Below are 18,170 nucleotides of genomic sequence, written 5' to 3' on the forward strand. Positions count from 1 at the left end.
CATAACTTTCCTTCCAAGAAGCAAGTTTCTTTTAATTTCATGGCTACAGTCACCATCTGCAGTGATTTTAGAGCCTCAACAAAAAATAAAGTCTGCCACTGTTTCCACTGTTTCCCCATCTTTACCATGAAGTGATGGGATGGAATGCCATGATCTTAGCTTTCTGAATGTTGAGTTTTAAGCAAACTTTTTCACTCTCCTCTTTCACTTTAATCAAGAGGCTCTTTAGTTCTTTGCTTTCTACCATAAGTGTGGTGTTATCTGCATATTTGAGGTTATTGATATTTCTCCAAGCAATTTTGATTCCAGCTTGTGCTTCATCCAGCCCAGCATTTCTCATGATGTACTCTGCATATAAGTTAAATAAGCAGGGTGACAATATGCATCCTTTATGTACTCCTTTCCCAGTTTGGAACGAGTCTGTTGTTCCACGTCCAGTCCTAACTGTTGCTTCCTGACCTGCATACAGATGTCTCAACAGGCAGGTCAGGTGATCTGGTATTCCCATCTCTTTCAGAACTTTCCACAGTTTGTGGTGATCTACATAGTCAAAGGCTTTGGCATGGTCAATAAAGCAGAAGTAGATGTTTTTCTAGAACTCTTGCTTTTTCAGTGATCCAGTGGATGTTGGCAATTTGATCTTTGGTTCCTTTGCCTTTTCTAAATCTAAGTTGAACATCTGGAAGTTCTCAGTTCATGTATTGTTAAAGCCTGGCTTGGAGAATTTTAAGCATGACTTTGCTAGCGTGTGAGATGAGTGCAATTGTGCAGTAGTTTGAGCACTCTTTGGCATTGCCTTTCTTTGGGATTGGAATGAAAACTGACCTTTTCCAGTCCTGTGGCCACTGCTGAGTTTTCCAAATTTGCTGGCATATTGAGTGCAGCACTTTCACAGCATCATATTTTCCACATACTAGACATTCCGGTTTGTTTAAATGTTCAATGAGGTTTTTTGTTCTGACCTTTTTCACTCAGTATTTTCACTGAGTATGTAAGTCTTTCTTTACCTTCAAGCCTTGGTTATATTCTAGTGATAGCTGAGCAGTTTACCCATCTGTTATATTTTTACAACCTCTTTTCCAAACTTAGAAATACTGGAAACCATAGGAAACCTGAAGAAAATGGAAGCGCTTATACACTCGCTTTGTACATTTAAAGACTTTATTTCAGATGTAAAATTAACAAAATTATATCTTCAAATATTAGTTCAGAATAAAGACAGTTTTTGTGGCTTAAAAATTTTAGACAGCAGTACAACCAGAACTTGAAGTGAATCAGTACTTAGTGCTGTAGCATTTAATGTGGTAGCAAAACAAAGTGGTGGGGAATGGGGTGTGCTGAAAGTTGGATTTGCTGGTAATTTTGATTTATTCAGGTTGTGGGTAGGCAAATGAAAAAGGAAAAAAAAAAAGGACTGGATTTTTGATGCCCATCTGTTCATGCTTCAGAGACCTGGAAACTGATGTTTTAAATTTCCTGGTTTTAGTTTTCTGGTTTATGCAGCTTTAAGAAGGGGGAAGATGAGAACTCTCAGTTAGAAAAATGAAGAAATAAAAGGAAGGACAAGGAAAAGCTGAAGGTAGAAAAAAGGAAACAAATAATATGAAGGGAGGAATATATTTGATTTATAACATTGAGCCTTTTTGTAATTAATGTGCCTCTAGGCAGAGAACAAATCTTTGATTATTGTACAAATGAAAATAAGGTAACATATTAAAATGCCTGCCTTAAATGGATGGCTAGGTGTAAACCTGTGAGAGTTAACAAGAAAAATGCATCTTGCAAAAGGCATGGTCTCGGATTTTATAAGTAGTTTAACTGCGAAAGGGCCAGTTGAGTCAGAAACTGGAATTTTTAGAACGTCGTCTCTTTAGTAACCATTAAACAAAGTGATGATGATCTTCATTATTATCAAAAATAAAAAATGATGGTATTTACTGACCTTTTACTAGGTGGCACATAACATGGAAAACAGAACTCGGCACAGCAGCATTGTTATTAACCCCATTTTACAGCTGGGGTAGCTGATTGAGAGAAAGCTGTTTCCCCAAGGCAGCTAATAAGTGGCAGAGTCCTGAACTGAAAACTATGTGATATACCTAGAGACCTGCCTGATCCAGTGTACCTTTTTGCCTCCTATTAATTATAAGATAATCAATAGGTTAAAAATTTGATCCTCCTACTTCCCTGAGAAGTTTAGGGGACTGGTCTCATTCTCACTGAATATTTGAGAAAACCCAAGTTTAAAGAGATTAAGTAAATATCTTCACAACTGAACACACTTAAAAATAATTCTCTCCTAAACTCAATTTTCTATACTTTTAAAATTTATTTTTAGTAAAAATAAATAAATAAATAAATAAAAGGAACATTTTTGTTTCACAAGAAAGTTCCCACATTTTCTTCTTTTCATCCCCTAGATTCTCTTGTCAGTTTTGATGGTCAGCTCTCTCTTCCTGTACAGTATTCTTCTGTTGTCACTATCTGTCAACATGGATATGGCACCTCCTAATCCATCATTTTCCTGATACTCTCTCTGTTCAGGAAATTTCACTCATCTCAGCATTGACTCTTTCTCCTCTTTTCCACAATAATGTCTCGTTGTATTCATCATCTAGGGTTGCCATAACAAAATACCATCGACTTGGTGGTTTAAACAGCAGAACTTATTTTACAGTTATGGAGGCTGGAAGTCTGAGCTGAGGGTGCTAGGATAGCTAGTTCTGAGGAGAGCTGTCTTACAGTTTTGCAGATGGCTGCCTTCTGGCTGCATCCTCACATGTGGGGAGGGGAGAGAAAGAGATCTCCTCCTCTTCTTTTAAGGCCACATAGTCCTATTGGAGTATGGCACAATCCTTATGCCCTTATTTAACTCTCAGTTCAGTTCAGTCGCTCAATCGTGTCTGACTCTTTGCAACACCATGAACTGCAGCACGCCAGGCCTCCCTGTCCATCACCAACTCCCGGAGTTCACTCAGACTCATGTTCATTGAGTCGGTGATGCCATCCAGCCATCTCATCCTCTGTCGTCTCTTTCTCCTGCCTGCAATCCCTTCCAGCATCAGTCTTTTCCAATGAGTCAACTCTTCACATGAGGTGGCTAGAGTATTGGAGTTTCAGCTTTAGCATCAGTCCTTCCAAAGAATACCCAGGGCTGATCTCCTTCAGAATGGACTGGTTGGATCTCCTTGCAGTCCAAGGGACTCTCAAGAGTCTTTTCCAACACGGTTCAAAAGTATCAATTCTTTCTTCGGTGCTCAGCTTTCTCCACAGTCCAACTCTCACATCCATACATGACCACTGGAAGAACTATAGCCTTGACTAGACGGACCTTTGTTGGCAAATATCTCTGCTTTTGAATATGCTATCTAGGTTGGCCATAACTTTCCTTCCAAGGAGTAAGCATCTTTTAATTTCATGGCTGCAATCACCATCTGCAGTGATTTTAGGGCCCAAAAACATAGTCTGCCACTGTTTCCACTGTTTCCCCATCTATTTCTTACCTCCTAAAGAGGGCTTCTGCGATGGCTCAGCAGTAAAGAATGCACCTGTAATGCAGAAGCCTCAAGAGGCACAGGTTCGATCCCCTGGCTTGGGAAGATCCCCTGGAGGAGGGAATTGCAGCCCACTCCAGTATTCTTGCCTGGAGAATCCCATGGACAGAGGAGCCTGGCGGGCTACAGTTCATGGGGTTACGAAGAGTTGGACACGACTGAAGGAACATAGCACACACACACATACCTCCTAAAAACTCTATCTCCAAACTTAGTCACATTCACAGTTAGGTCTTCAACATATGAATTTTAAGGGAACACATTTCAGTCCATAGCACCCCTGAAATGATACCGTGTTCTAATGGAAACTCTCCAGTTGGAAACTGCTTAAAGGAATTCTTATTTTGCCTGGAAAGAAGGAAGTGATCCTTTCTTCAGTATGAGCACATTTTACTGTCTTGCTTTCAACTTCCAAATAATGGCTTCCAAAAAAAAATCTGTGGAATAGGAAACATAACTAGAGATCATTTTTAGAGTTTTCCTTCAATGTTTTAGTGATGCTATAGAAGATATGGATTCTCAGAGTAATGTGAACATGTACTGGTTAATCCATACAAAGCAACTTGCTGGGTCTATGTAGAACAGCCTCTTCCTCTTACTTGAAAAAAATTTCTTCATATTCACATTTGGGAACTTGTTTTTTTATACTGTCATTAAATTAAGTGGGGTAAATGAATAGATGCTTTTAAAACTTCACTTCTGAGTTATTAATGAAACAAAAGATGAGCGAATTGTTATGTTTAAATGGAAAACATATCATTTTAGTAGCGGAATCAATAAATACAGTTTAGTTTAAAGATAATATGGATAGTTTTCAATCTCTGGCTGAGAGACCAAAATAAGTGTCAAACATCACTATGTATGCTATAAAAGCTTTGTAAATATAGACACAACCTCTTGCTCATACAGGGAGCTCAGATATTTGTTGAATGAATATTTGCTAGCTGATTCAACATAGTAACTCATTTCCTAACTGGGAAAACCCAGTGTTACCAAAGATGGCCTTAGGAATAACTCCCTAAGTATGGATGTTACATAAAGAAAGCAGAACTTTGACTTATTACTTAGCTCATCTACACATCAATACCAACTCTCTTTTAAATTTGTCAAGAAATTTGCAAAACCAGATATTATCCCATTTCATAGATTAGAAAACTGAGCTTCAGAGAAATTAAGTGATTTGTATAAATTCACGAATACAAGAAATGCCAGTGCAGTCCTTTGTACCAATACCACCTGAGTTCTCCCCTCTTCAACATACCCATTGCTTGAATGGACTTACTTTAAGGTGCTTCACGGAGATTTCTCCACCTGTCCTCCCAAAAGAATCTTTCTCATAGGCTTACTGTGGTACCTGAAATCATCCCATTTGTAATTAGTTCCCTTCAGTTAAGGTATTGCAAAGGTGTAAGGTGTAATGTATTGAACAGGGAAGGTGATGAATACATTGTGGGAATTTAAGGTTAGTTTCCAGAAAACCAAGAGTGGAGAGCACAGGATGATTCAGGGTAGATCCAAAGTGGGACTTAGTTCCAGGATAGGCTGCAAAGGGATGCATGGTAATAGGAGGAGGAGAGGACCTGGGTAGTGGGAAAGTAGTATTAAGATCTTAAGGGAGTTAACCACCAGTGGGTGGAGCATGTTTAAAGAAGAGATAGGAAAATAAAGGTGCACTGTTCGCAGTTTAGCCTACAACTTTGTTAACTGTGTTGAATTACTACAGTAAACCTTGTGTAAATAACAGGGTTTTGTTGTTCTTTGTAATTTTTGGAGAGGAACGTGAGTCATGAAAAGTAAGTATGCCTATGTTCACAAGGATGGCTCTGGATTTGATAAACATGGGTTGTGGCAACATGCAGGATAGCTTTTCCTAATCTCATACATTGATAAGGACCTTAAGTTCTGTATGGGAGGAGTATATCATAAAGAGATTTTATAAAATTGCATAAAAAAGAACTGCTCATACCAGTAGGCAGTTATATTATCGATGTATACAATCTAAAATGCTTTGGAATTAAGAGATTGACATATACACATGCATATTTCCTAAAGGAGGTCAGTCCTGAATATTCATTGGAAGGACTGATGTTGAAGCTGAAACTCCAATACTTTAGCGACCTGATGTGAAGAACTGGCTTGTTTGAAAAGACCCTGATGCTGGGAAAGATTGAAGGTGGGAAGAGAAGGGGATGACAGAGGATGAGATGGTTGGATGACATCACTGACTCAATGGATATGAGTTGAATAAACTCCAGGAATTGGTGATAGACAGGGAGGCCTGGCGTGCTGCAGTCCATGGGGTTGCAAAGAGTCGGACACGACTGAGCGACTGAACTGAACTGACATATACATACTACTATATATAAAATAGATAACTAACAAGGACCTACTGTATAGCACAAGGAACTCTACTTAATATTCTGTGGGGACCTATATGGGAAAAGAATGTAAAAATGAGTGAATATATGTGTATGTACAGCTGATTCACTTCTTGTATACTTGAAATGAACGCAACACTGTAAACAAACTGTACTCTGATAAGAATTTTTAAATAGGAGAATGAGGAATTGAGGCATAATTATTTAAGTTAATTAATACTGATTACATAAACTATGTTGCCAGAAGAAGCCATGTAAATTAATGGTATAAATAAGGTAAAGGGAATGCATTAGATTTTAGAAATGATTCTTAGAAATGCTGGTAAAAATAAGTATGAAAGAAATAGACTCATGGGAACAGAACTGTCTTTTCTTTATGACATTCATGTATGCCAGCTATCTAAAGGACAGACATCAGAAAATGATGGACCTTAAACAACAGAGAGGAAGCTGAAACTTCTCTTTTTGGCAGCCTTCAAGAGAAGATGCTGTCTTGACTAAATGTGTCATATCCGGGACCATACACAGATAATGAGGCCAGTCTGATAACCATAAATATGCTTTCAGTTTCAGCATGCATTTCTCAGACTAACAAGTAGAGTTTGCTTGTTAATTTTAACTGAGGTTGGTTTCTATGGATCATGTTTTCCTATCTTGTCAGAAAACAGATTCTTCGTAGTCCAAGCAAGACACTCCTGCTCAGTATCCTCTTAGATTGCTGTCAGTGTTGCATGTTGGCTTTCAAAATTTGCACCATGGAAGTTGAAATTTGTTTCAGGCACAGAACTTGAGCATCTAAATGACACGGCCCAGGGACTTCCCTGATGGTTCAGTGGCTAAGACTCCATGCTTCCAATGCAGAAGGCACAGGTTCCATCCCTGGTCGGGGAACTAGATCCCATATGTCGCAATTAAAAGCCCCACGTGCCTCAGTGAAGATCAAAGATCCCGAGTGCTGCCACTAAGACCAGGCACATCCAAATAAATAATAAAAGTAAATTCAAAATCAAAAACATAAATGATGTGGCCTAACCAGCCATGGTGGTGTTGGGTGGCTGTTCCCCCAAAGCATTTATGCTGTGTGCATGTGGATTGTGACTGACTCATGTGTGATTCAAATTTGTTCAAATTATGTTCTGCCAGGAATTTCTTGTTGAAACCGCCTTCATTGACATGTGCCATCTATTTTATGAATATTAGCCCTTAGCCATCTCCAGTAAAGAAGAGCAGCCATCCTACAACCAACCACCAAACACAAATCTTTTTGTTTAATGTTGTGGTCTTCAAACATCTAGTTTTAATTATGATAGACTTCCTTGTTTGTGATTCCTTTATTTAGTGAAGATAGTGTGGCAAGAAGTATAGGGGGTATGCGTGTATACATGAGAATGCTAGATTAAGATCTTTACTTTTATATTTTATAGGTTTATATAAATCTGCTTACCATATAAGTGATATATTGGATACATGTGGGCAACATGATTTTTTAATTATCTTTGATATTTGCTTATGTGGCTAAATTCTAAAAATGTTAATTTTGTAATTAATTTCCAACACATTGTTTGGAAACAGTGAATAGTTTCTGTTATAAATCACCCATAAACTTTTGTTATAAATCACCCAATCACTGAAGTGCCTGGATTTGTCTTCCCAGTTGGTTTTGGAAAAATTATTTTTGATTCCTGTTTCCTTTCTCTTCAATTTTCAATATGGTTCCTATCCAGGAATCCACAGAAATTGCTGTGATAAAATCAGGCGATCTATTTTTTTCTGCTATCATCCATATTATCTTTGAACCATGTCTTTTTCTGTTACTTTTTTCACAAGTTTTCCTGGTATCTTCATACTTCCTTTTCTCTATTGATGTGTGGCCTTGGTGTATGGCTTTTGGGCTCAGTTTCACCATTTGGAGCCGAAATGAATTTCCCCCCTCCTTCTGCCATCCCTACTATATAAAATATGCCTTCACCCATCTGGTTTCCCATGCTTTTTGACTCAAGCTAGGTACCGCCTAGGGTCTCAAGAACTATTTCCCAGGGTATCTTTTATTGAATGTTAATTCTTTCGGTGCTTCTTTGTGTGTATGCAGTGGGGGCTTTGTCCTTGTTTCATTGAGTGCTAAGTTTGGGAAACAGTAAATATATTATTTCTATAACATAATAGATATTAAATAAATATTTATTGAATGAAAAGAATGAATGAATGAATCAACATATTTATGTACATATTAGTATGTGCTTTGGGAAGTTCTGCAGTAAAGAAATGTCTAACTTTATTTAACCCAGCATATCCTAAACTTGATCTCTCACAAACGCTTCTCTAGGGTAATACACATGTTCCCATGAAACTCGTGATGAACACATCATGCCTTATGAGACTTTAGCCTAGAGAGGTGGCCGCAGCGCTCTCTCTCACCCAACCTGAGCTACATGGACACATTCTGGGCTTCTTCATTATCCTTTCCCCTTGTCTGGCCCACAGGCCTGCCAGTTTCCTTATTCCAGTTGCTAAGGCTCTCCCCTTTCTTCATTACTTCATATTTGGAATAATCGTTGATCAGTTATGCTGTCTCTCTGTTTCTTTAATCATTCACTCATTTGCATCTTTTTTTTTCACATGCTGTCTTCCACATTTGCTTTGAGAAGTATAACTTATTCATCCATCTTGTGGACTCTTATCTGTGGGTATTAATTTATGAGATTCTATAAGTTGAACTTATGTAGTGAATACTTCTTATTGAAATCTCTCAAAAAGACATTTGTAAACAATACAGTCCACATGACATGCTTTTCTGCCGTGGCATGCTCTTCAGCAACACAGAGTCAGTCGTCTTAATGTCCTCCCTTGACTTGACTTGCTTCATTTTATCGCCTTCTCCCCAATTATCTGTTTGTCAGCTAAACATAAACTAGCTTCTCAACTTCAGCAGAAATTAGCTAAGGAGCCTAGAGCATTTCCTTTGCTTACCCTCAATCTAGCATCAACTCAAGGTCCTCTCAAATCTTATGTTTTAAAACTAACCTGAATAAGGCATTTGGCCATTGATACAGGTCCAGTGCTAGGTTCGTATGTTTGGTTGTGGGTGGTACAAGGAAACAATCAAATTTAGGTCTGGAAAGTACTTATTCAAACTATGTCTTTAAACATCCCTCAACACAATACTGGGTTTTTTGACAGTGCCTCTAGACCTAAACTGGGGGACAGAAGTGGGGAAGGATAGGCAGCAGAAAGGAGGTTCTACTTCTGTTTCAAAGATCGGCTGTTGGTTGGAAAAAAGTTGAGGGTGGGGTCCTATGGCTAATAATAGATTGGAAACGACTGCAGTAATCAGAATCTTTCTAAAAGTTAAAAAAAAAAAAAGTTGAGTAGGTTTTCTGAGAGATTTAGAAAGAGGAAGGACATTCTGTGAGTTAGGTGGGCAGATCCAACCAGTCCATTCTGAAGGAGATCAGCCCTGGGATTTCTTTGGAAGGAATGACGCTAAAGCTGAAGCTCCAGTACTTTGGCCATCTCATGCGAAGAGTTGACTCATTGGAAAAGACTCTGATGCTGGGAGGGATTGGGGGCTGGAGGAGAAGGGGACAACAGAGGATGAGATAGCTGAATGGCATCACTGACTCGATGGACGTGAGTCTGAGTGAACTCTGGGAGTTGGTGATGGACAGGGAGGCCTGGCATACTGCGATTCATGGGGTCGCAAAGAGTTGGACACGACTGAGAGACTGAACTGAACTGAACCTAGATAGCATATTAAAACACAGAGACATTACTTTGTCAACAAAGGTCCGTCTAGTCAAAGCTATGGTTTTTCCAGTAGTCACGTATGGATGTGAGAGTTGGACTATAAAGAAAGCTGAGCACCAAAGAATTGATGCTTTTGAACTGTGGTGCTGGAGAAGACTCTTCAGAGTCCCTTGGACTGCAAGGAGATCCAACCAGTCCATTCTAAACGAGATCAGTCCTGGGTGTTCAATGGAAGGACTGATGTTGAAGCTGAATCTCTAATACTTTGGCCACCTGATGCGAAGAGCTGACTCATTTGAAAAGACCCTGATGTTGGGCAAGATTGAAGGCAGGAGGAGAAGGGGACGACAGAGGATGATATGGTTGGATGGCATCACAAACTCAATGGACATGGGTTTGGGTAGACTCCGGCAGTTGGTGATGGACAGGGAGGCCTGGCATGCTGCAGTCCATGGGGTCGCAAAGAGTCGGATACTACTGAGCGACTAAACTGAACTGAACTGAACGTTTCTTTAAGAAAAATTGGAGGTGGGTGGGGAATTTTCCTGGAGGTCCAGTAGTTATGGCTTCACTTTCCAGGGTACGGGGTACAAGTTTGATCCCTAGTTGGGATCCCACATGCCTCACAGCCAAAAAAAGCCAAGACATAAAACAATATTGTAAAAAAAAAAAAAATTCAATAAAGACTTTGTAAAAAATCAGGGGGATGATAAAATGCAAACCTGGCATATGCTCTAGAAGGCAGCTCACTGGTTTTCTTCTTTCCTTTTTCCTCTTCCCTTCTTACCTCAGTACCTCTCCTCTTCTCATTAGCACCTCCACCAGAGTTGGAGCTGGGGAGAAGAAAGGAAGTGTTCAGACATGTGCCTATTTGCATAGTTACTTCATTAAGTTCCCGCCAGGATAGTGCAAACATTCTGTCCACTTCTATAAAAAAGCCAGTATCACCCCATCAGTAAGGTATTATTTTCTTTTTTAGCATAGAACCATTTATTGCCAGCTTTCTCTTAAACTGTACATTACAAATAGCATCTGATTAAGAACATTCTGGATGGGTTAATTAGTGTGGTGACTATTATTAAGCAAACTGCTTGTTAGTATTATGCCTATTTGATCTTGGTATTGATGTGAAGTAATTGACCATAGAGCTACATTTAGAAAAGCTGAAATAAAGTTTTTGATTTCTATTATGGCAATAAATTGTTTATATTAAACATGTCTGAAAATATGAGCTTCATGGCACAGAGAATCAGAATAGACTGTGTAGGATGGTAGATGAGGATTGTTTTGTTTTATTTTTAAGAAACAGTAATATGTTTGTCCAGCCTGCTTCAAGACCAGCTCTGCTAAAACAAAGTAGTAAAAAATTATTTCTGCTTACTGCTGCAGAGTATATGAAAACTAAAGCAATTTTAGCCTCACTCACCTAAAGGACATATTCCCTTTCAGATTTAGACAATTGTCTAAATACTTCTTTGGGTAACAATCACTCTAAATAGATTATTAAAGAAAAATATGAGAAGATATAGTCAACAAGGAAAGCATAGCATGTAACCACCTTCTTTCAAGTACTGGGTTATTACTTATATTATTCATTGGTATTTTGTCCAGTTCTATTATGAAGTTTCCCCAGCTATAGCATTTCCATAGGGAATTTATTCCATGAGCTAATAATTTACACCATCAGGGACTTTTTTCTTGAAATTCAGCTTAAATTTTCCCATTCTTAATTTCATCTCATTACTCCTAGTTATACCCCACTGTATCCAGATAAATAATTACGCCCTTTGCTTGGAGACTCCTATTATGTACCCCTCTAGTTGTCACTTAACCAGGCTATTCATATTTAGCTCCTTTAATCTGTCCTCGTAAATCAATTCTCCCATTGCCTTAATCATTATTATTGCTCTTCTAAAAACTCTCTAATTTTCAAACATATACAGTTATCAGGTGCCTCTGATGAAATCAGCTTTTGCACAGTATTTCTGCACCCACAGACTTGGTCTTTCCCTTCACTGTAGATCATGTTCCATAACTTAGCAGCATCAGTTTGCTGGTGCAGTCAGCACACAGACTCATCTGGTCAAATTCCAGGAAATCCAAATAATCTTTTCAGTGTGTCCTTCTGCATTCAGGTTCATTTTTATTTTGTCAGTTTCATAATGTTAATAAGCTGAGTTTTGGATTTCTGTCCATATTGATATTCCACATCTTCCCATGTCCTTATTCACCACCACCTATCAAGTCAGTCATTCACAACCCGAGTTAAGGTGAGAATCTGTTCTTCCTTGAGAACCTGTAGGAAACATGTTGAATAAAAGCAAGCCTAGCACCTTGCCACAGCTAAATTCCTTGTCAGTTACCAATTCCCATTGTTTACAACCCTGTAGCCAATCTCCCATCTCTTTTAATTTTCAATTTTGCTCACATGCTGGCCAATGTAAATGGATTTTTTTTAACAAGATGGGTCATGATACTGTTTTCTAAAATGAAGATATGTTTTTTCAATCCCCATTGATTTTTTTTTTTTTAATTGTGAATTCTTTGTGTACCAAGTTTGTAATTCTCTTAAAATCCTTTATAAGCTTGCCTGGTGCTCTTTATCTGACATAAACAAATAGGTTACTCCACTTGCTTCATTGTTGTTTTCCACATATGTACCTATGTTCTTTTTCTTACCACTTGTTCCATTTGTTTAGGAGAAGTTGAGGACATTGTCATGGTCATTTTTTTTTTTTTTCCCTTTTGTGGTGATCGTTGGAAAATATCCTATTGATTTTTAGTTCCTTACAATCTCCTCAGTATTTTGAATTTATATCAGTAAGAAAGTTGGTTACTTCCCTTCTTGATTTTTGGATCTGTGAGATCTGAAACACTAATCTGTATATGCCCAAGTTTCTTTCTATTTTTTAAAAATAAATGCTCTAATTTTTCAGTAAAGCATTATAAAACCTAACAAAACTGAGGTTGTGACCACTGAGTTTTTAGAGATCAGTAGATACATGAAAAAAAATTAGTACAACATTCATTATAATTCAAGAAATTTTCTTAACCTGATAATCTAAATGAGCTATTCAGAGGTCTTCTTAAAAATTAAAATGTAGTTAACTTACAATGCTGTGTTATTTTCAGGTGCACAAGCAGAGTGACTGAGTTTTATATACGTGTGTATATATGTCTGTATATATATACACACACATATATATATACACACAAGCTTCCCTGGTGGCTCAGAGGATAAAGCGTCTGCCTGCAAAGCAGGAGATCTGGGTTCAGTCCCTGGGTTGGGAAGATCCCCTGGAGAAGGAAATGGCAACCCACTCCAGTATTCTTGCCTGGAGAATCCCATGGACAGAGGAGCCTGGTGGGCTACAGTCCACAGGATTGCAAAGAGTCGGACACGACTGAGTGACTTCACACACATATATATATACACACAGTTAGATTCTTTTCCCATCTCTTTCATTTTAAATCAAGAATTAATGCATTATTTTATGGGAGCATACCAAGGGGGTTAGCCCCATTCTTTGAGTTTTATCTGTCTCTATGCAATATCTGCTTCATCTGCTTATGACAGTGCACGAGTGGTGGGCAGGTTTCAGTTCAGTTTCAGTTCAGTCGCTCAGTCGTGTCCGACTCTTTGCGACCCCATGAATCGCAGCACGCCAGGCCTCCCTGTCCATCACCATCTCCCAGAGTTCACTCAGACTCACGTCCATTGAGTCCGTGATGCCATCCAGCCATCTCATCCTGGGTCGTCCCCTTCTCCTCCAGCCCCCAATCCCTCCCAGCATCAGAGTCTTTTCCAATGAGTCAACTCTTCGCATGAGTGGCCAAAGTACTGGAGCTTCAGCTTTAGCATCATTCCTTCCAAAGAAATTCCAGGGTTGATCTCCTTCAGAATGGACTGGTTGGATCTCCTTGCAGTCCAGGGGACCCTCAAGAGTCTTCTCCAACACCACAATTCAAACGCATCAATTCTTTGGTGCTCAGCCTTCTTCACAGTCCAACTCTCACATCCATACATGACCTCTGGAAAAACCATAGCCTTGACTAGATGGACCTTTGTTGGCAAAGTAATGTCTCTGCTTTTGAATATGCTATCTAGGTTGGTCATAACTTTTCTTCCAAGGAGTAAGCGTCTTTTAATTTCATGGCTGCAATCACCATCTGCAGTGATTTTCGAGCCCAAAAAATATAGTCTGACACTGTTTCTACTGTTTCCCGTCTATTTCCCATGAAGTGATGGGACCAGATGCCATGATCTTCGTTTTCTGAATGTTGAGCTTTAAGCCAACTTTTTCACTCTCCTCTTTCACTTTCATCAAGAGGCTTTTTAGCTCCTCTTCACTTTCTGCCATAAGGGTGGTGTCATCTGCATATCTGAGGTTATTGATATTTCTCCTGGCAATCTTGATTCCAGCTTGTGCTTCTTCCAGCCCACCGTTTCTTGTGATGTACTCTGCATAGAAGTTAAATAAGCAGGGTGACAATATACAGCCTTGATGAACTCCTTTTCCTATTTGGAACCAGTCTGTTGTTTCATGTCCAGTTCTAGCTATTGCTTCCTGACCTGCATACAGATTTCTCAAGAGGCAGGTCAGGTGGTCTGGTATTCCCATCTCTTTCAGAATTGTCCACAGTTTGTGGTGATCCACACAGTCAAAGGCTTTGGCATAGTCAATAAATCAGAAATAGATGTTTTTCTGGAACTCTCTTGCTTTTTCGATGATCCAGCAGATGTTGACAATTTGATCTCTGGTTCCTCTGCCTTTTCTAAAACCAGCTTGAACATCAGGGAGTTCACAGTTCACGGATTGCTAAAGCCTGGCTTGGAGAATTTTGAGTATTACTTTACTAGCATGTGAGATGAGTGCAATTGTGCGGTAGTTTGAACATTCTTTGGCATTGCCTTTCTTTGGAATTGGAATGAAAACTGACCTTTTCAGTCCTGTGGCCACTGCTGAGTTTTCCAAACTTGCTGGCCTATTGAGTGCAGCACTTTCACAGCATCATCTGTCAGGATTTGAAACAACTCAACTGGAATTCCATCACCTCCTCTAGCTTTGTTTGTAGTGATACTTTCTAAGGCCCACTTGACTTCACATTCCAAGATGTCTGGCTCTAGATTAGTGACCACATCATCATGATTATCTGGGTCATGAAGATCTTTTTTGTACAGTTCTTCTGTGTATTCTTGCTACCTCTTCTTAATATCTTCTGCTTCTGTTAGGTCCATACCATTTCTGTCCTTTATCGAGCCCATCTTTGCATGAAATGTTCCCTTGGTATCTCTAATTTTCTTGAAGCGATCTCTAGTCTTTCTGATTCTGTTGTTTTCCTCTATTTCTTTGCATTGATCGCTGAAGAAGGCTTTCTGATCTCTTCTTGGTATTCTCTGGAACTCTGCATTCAGATGCTTATATCTTTCCTTTTCTCCTTTGCTTTTCACTTCTCTTCTTGTCACAGCTATTTGCAAGGGCTCCCCAGATAGCCATGTTGCTTTTTTGCATTTCTTTTCCATGGGGATGGTCTTGATCCCTGTCTCCTGTACAATGTCACGAACCTCATTTCATAGTTCATCAGGCACTCTATCTATCCGATCTAGACCCTTAAATCTATTTCTCACTTCCACTGTATAATCATAAGGGATTTCATTGAGGTCATACCTGAATGGTCTATTGGTTTTCCCTACTTTCTTCAATTTAAGTCTGAATTTGGCAATAAGGAGTTCATGATCTGAGCCACAGTCAGCTCCTGGTTTTGCTTTTGTTGACTGTACAGAGCTTCTCCATCTTTGGCTGCAAAGAATATAATCAATCTGATTTCGGTGTTGACCATCTGGTGATGTCCATGTGTAGAGTCTTCTCTTGTGTTGTTGGAAGAGGGTGTTTGCTATGACCAGTGCATTTTCTTGGCCAAACTCTATTAGTCTTTGCCCTGCTTCATTCCGCATTCCAAGGCCAAATTTGCCTGTTACTTCAGGTGTTTCTTGACTTCCTACTTTTGCATTCCAGTCCCCGATAATGAAAAGGACATCTTTTTTGGGTGTTAGTTCTAAAAGGACTTGTAGGTCTTCATAAAACCGTTCAACTTCAGTTTCTTCAGCATTACTGGTTGGGGCATAGACTTGGATAACTGTGATATTGAATGGTTTGCCTTAGAGACGAACAGAGATCATTCTGTCGTTTTTGAGATTGCATCCAAGTACTGCATTTCGGACTCTTGTTGACCATGATGGCTACTCCATTTCTTCTAAGGGATTCCTGCCCGCAGTCGTAGATGTAACGGTCATCTGAGTTAAATTCACCCATTCCAGTCCATTTTAGTTTGCTGATTCCTAGAATGTCGACGTTCACCCTTGCCATCTCTTGTTTGACCACTTCCAATTTGCCCTGATTCATGGACCTGACATTCCGGGTTCCTATGCAATATTGCTCTTTACAGCATCGGATCTTGCTTCTACCAGTCACATCCACAACTGGGTATTGTTTTTGCTTTGGCTCCATCCCTTCATTCTTTCTGGAGTTATTTCTCCACTGATCTCCAGTAGCATATTGGGCACCTAATGACCTGGGGAGTTCCTCTTTGGTATCCTATCATTTTGCCTTTTCCTACTGTTCATGGGATTCTCAAGGCAAGAATACTGAAGTGGCTTGCCATTCCCTTCTCCAGTGGACCACATTCTGTCAGGCCTCTCCACCATGACCTGCCCGTCTTTGGTTACCCTGCAGGCATGGCTTGGGTTTCATTGAGTTAGATGAGGCTGTGGTCCTAGTGTGATTAGATTGACTAGTTTTCTGTGAGTATGGTTTCAGTGTGTCTGCCCTCTGATGCAGGTAGGTGGATTATATATATATAGGTAGGTGATTTTTCCTGAAAGGCCTTATGAAACAAGCACAGAAGTCCCCACATCAAGCTTTTGGGATGAACACAGCATACTGCAGCCATAACTGGATTTCCAGGTCACAGCAGAACCCCCACTGTTCTGTGTGTGGTTCATGCTCCCTCACTTTCAGGACTAGTGATGGCCCTTTTGCCACTCCACAGTGACATTCTGACTCCTCAGCTCCCTTAAGCTCTAACTCTGTCCCTCCTCACCTGTCTTGAAATAGATAGTCTCATCCAACTCTGAGGATGCATTGGATTCTGCATTTGCCATCAAACTCCTTTTTAATCAATACGCTTTTTCTCTTCTTCCCTCTCAACCTTGTAAGAAAGTTCAGGACATTCTCTTGAATAAGGTCCTACTTCCCTTCCGCAGCAAGCTGCCTGCCAATATCACAGCTTATATTCTTTTGCTACTTCCATCTTCTAAGACTTTTCTGTTTCCTTGGGATCCTGCTCCCTTCCCTGGGCAAGTACCCCCAGTTGAATACTCCTGTGGACACCTGCCCCATTAAAGAGAACTTGACCTTGCCTTCCCCACTGTCCTCTTCTCTGCCCCTCTCTCCCTGTGCTCACTCCCTAACCAGCATCTAGTTTCTGCCTCCGCCACCATGCCCTCAACATGAACTGCCCTGGGAGTACTCAGTAATTGACTCCCTTGTTGTTGTTTAGTCACTTAGTTGCATCTGACTCTTTGCAGCCCTTTGGACTGTAGCCTGCCAGGCTCCTCTGTTCATGCCATTTCTCAAGAAAGAATATTGGAGCGGGTTGTCATTTCCTTCTGAAGGGGATCCTTCCAACCCAGAGATCAGATCTACGTCTCCTGCGTCTCCTGCATTGGCAGGCAGATTCTTTACCACTTAGTCTCCTGGGAAACTCATGATCTACTTCATAACAGAACCAAAACCTCCCTATTGTTTCTGGTGCTATAGCACCTCTGTAGTGTTTCACACACACACCCTCTTTTTTTTTTTTTTTTAACAGTTTTAAGAGCTCCTCGTTCTTTTCCCACACGTTCTTTAGGAGCTCTTCATTCACTTCAGTAGTGTGATGTTACTCTCAGATTTCTTTCTGTTCTTCCAGATGTCCCTTGTTGCTTTTCTTGATTCTATGGTTCTTCTTCCTCACCTGGCCTGACATGCGTGTGCTTTCCATTTCTCTTCCATCCAGGGAAGGCGCCAAGTCTCTAGATGGGCCTTAGGGCCCCTGAGGACACCCTTGTTGTCTGGCCCCAGACGGCCTCTCTAGACCTTAGACTCTAGGACCTGGCCCCAGACTCTTTGGCTTGCATCTTAATCCTGGAAGGGCTCATTCTCTTTCACACCCTTTTCCTTTGATCACAGTGCTCCCTCAGTTCAGAACTTCCCCTTCTCTGCCTTTCAGAATCAGTCAACTAAAACCTTCTTTAAGCCCTTACTGATTTCCAAGTCAGAATTAATCTCTAGTTCTCAGTTTTAAGTTAGGACGTCCATTCTTGATACACGGCGTTCTACCACTGGTTAGTTGAACGTTCTCATGCCCGTCTCCCTCTCTGTCTGCCAGCTTACTCATAAGTACATGGTGAATTCCTTGGTTTCATTTTATGTGGTTGCTTCTGCCAATAAGT

At 40.0% G+C, this 18,170-nt stretch overlaps 1 protein-coding gene across 13 annotated transcripts in view; it reads left to right on the forward strand.

Moving 5' to 3' along the window:
- GTDC1 (glycosyltransferase like domain containing 1) overlaps positions 1-18,170 on the forward strand; it is a 523,084-nt gene that overhangs the window by 345,006 nt on the left and 159,908 nt on the right. The gene's annotated exons all lie outside the window — the stretch shown is intronic.

Source organism: Ovis aries, chromosome 2, assembly GCF_016772045.2.
Source record: "Ovis aries strain OAR_USU_Benz2616 breed Rambouillet chromosome 2, ARS-UI_Ramb_v3.0, whole genome shotgun sequence".
NCBI classification, from domain to species: domain Eukaryota; kingdom Metazoa; phylum Chordata; class Mammalia; order Artiodactyla; family Bovidae; genus Ovis; species Ovis aries.